The sequence below is a fragment of the Triticum dicoccoides genome, chromosome 6B (assembly GCF_002162155.2).
Source record: "Triticum dicoccoides isolate Atlit2015 ecotype Zavitan chromosome 6B, WEW_v2.0, whole genome shotgun sequence".
In the NCBI taxonomy this organism is placed as follows: Eukaryota; Viridiplantae; Streptophyta; class Magnoliopsida; order Poales; family Poaceae; genus Triticum; species Triticum dicoccoides.
Genome location: NC_041391.1, coordinates 100,287,296 through 100,289,629, shown reverse-complemented (window position 1 = coordinate 100,289,629; position 2,334 = coordinate 100,287,296). Strand labels below are relative to the sequence as shown.

Genomic DNA, 2,334 nt, shown 5'->3' with positions numbered 1-2,334 from the left:
CAACAATCATTTCTTCCCAGTGCAAAAGGAGGAGAATCAAGGACGAAGAGGCACTTGTCGGAACAGGACACTTGGCGTTATGTGCTAGTTTGCGTCTAGTCGTGGGATATGGATGCGGCCAGCGGTGAAGGCCAATCGACACCACGTACGTACGAGAACTACAACCAAAAGACTGAATCAAGCCAACATCACACAAATTCCTTATGCCAATAGACGCACTCACATGTACTTACTCGTATCTCTTCCGTCTGACATTACTTGCCGCTCTAACGGATACATCAAGTTGTAGTTCACTGCTGGATCATTCGTTTGAGCAACAAGTAGTTAGGGACGGAGAGAGTATTACATTACTATTATCTAGGAAAGGAAAACAAGTGTGCACTAAGGGTAAAATAAAGTACTCCCTCCGTTCACTTTTATAAGACCTTAAAACATTTCAGACAATGTACAAAACAGCCTATTTTGTGTTGTCTGAAACGACTTACAAAAGTGAACGGAGGGAGTAGCATTTCAAGCCGAGCGCGCATAAAGCAGACACCGTGCATGCCTCAAACGTTGGTCCCCGAAATCAGAAGCACATCATTCTTTCTGTACACTGATGACAAGGACCATCCTACATTGTCCAATTTATCCACAACTGAACAGAACCTCTGATACAAAGCTGTCCATCCATGGTTTCATTCCGCGGTGTATTGATTCTGCAAATAAAGCAGCAAAAATATAAGTTCATGTCATTCTTGTCACCATGTTTACGTACATTAAGAGCATCTATAGTCTACAATCAGGCGCCTCAAACGACCGGGCGGACAGCCGGATCACTGACTAGTAAAAAAAACCGACTAGAGAGAGCACCTCAAACGCACGGACTGACCAGCACCCTGGATGTCGAAGCCAGAGCCACGGCTTCAAAGTTTCTCCTTTCGTGCTGCAGGGTGTCTCTGGCTGCTTTGATGGCAGAGTCGTCGTGCTGCAGGGTGTCTCTGAAAGATATAGACTCATTTTGCTGTTAATTTTCAGCTCTGATTTTGCAATGAGAGTAGAAAACTTATGGCGCAACAACTGATTGTTAATAGACATATGGTATATACACTCATTTTGATAGCTGAAGGTTTCAGAGTTGACCCATCAAGTCTGAAAGATTCACAGAGGTAGCAACTTTCACTTCTCATTCAAATCGGAAATTTAATACCACATCAAAGATTCACAGAGGTAAACAACTTTCAACTCTGGTTCTGATAAAAAATTTACATACATTGCATGCATGGCAATTCAGAGTTCAAATTGCCTACATCCAAGCTAGATCAAAGCGTGTGTTGAGGAGGAAGAAGCACAGAACTCACCAATGCACGAAGTGATTAAAACAAACCAGATGCAGCGTGTTGGTTCACTGAACTTGCTGTTTTTCCAGGCGGTTGAGCTGATGAATACCTTGCATATTGCGATATACAAGATCACACTTTGGAAATATACCTGGCAAGATTCAAAAGGAGCTTCTCTGAATAAAACAAACACACCCTGGCGTATCATTATTGTTACTGAAGCTCATCAACAAGCAGAGGGCCTTCAGAAGCATGCAGAGGCCCAGCCGCTACGCTCGGTCCATCTCTGTCTCCGTCTCCATCTCCTGGAAGAGGAGAAAGCACCGCATCATACCATCTTGGCACATCTCCTAGACCACCAATCTACAAAATTCAGTAAATCAGTCAGTCAATACATTTCATGTTTAAGCAGCGTAAAACTTGGATTCAGGGATCAATCAATCACTAGGATGTGTTTTTTTCTTCAGAAAAAAATATATTTGCTACTCCCTCTGAATCAAAATATAAGATGTTTTTTGATACAAACGGAGTATCGTATCAAAAAACGTCTTTATATTTTGATAGAGGGAGTATCAGACAAGTGGTGAATATATCCTGTACCTCCTCTCTACCACACATGGAAATCATATTTACAAGTGAAACCAGCTACAAATGCTTTGCTCTGCCATCTCTCCTACAAACAAATGCTACTGCCTATAACTACACGGACGGAATACCTCCCTCACTCTACTCTTCCATTAATTGTGGAGCATGTTGATGGGGTTATGTACCTAGGGTAGGGTCATGCACCTGATCCAAGTAACTTACCCCAGGACGTCCTTAGAAGAGGTTGCCTTCCAGTCGACCAACGAGGATTCACTCGACTGGTCTGAAGGACTCGACCACGAAGACTCACTCGACCACCAGGAGGTCAAGAGGCACTCTGCACTGCAACGGCCTGTAATCAAGTAGACTTTATGATAGTAAAGGCCTTTATGTGGGGCGTTACCAGTAACGCCCCAGACTTAACTCACCT

The 2,334-nt window shown here is 43.3% G+C and overlaps 1 long non-coding RNA gene across 1 annotated transcript; it reads right to left on the bottom strand.

Annotated features, from left to right (window-relative positions):
* Positions 1-224: 224 nt before the first annotated feature.
* Positions 225-2,067, bottom strand: LOC119324723. Its single transcript, XR_005157122.1, has 3 exons — positions 1,341-2,067; positions 853-980; positions 225-698 (listed from the first exon to the last, which is right to left on the bottom strand). It is a non-coding gene; the product is annotated as an uncharacterized LOC119324723 (long non-coding RNA).
* Positions 2,068-2,334: the final 267 nt, after the last annotated feature.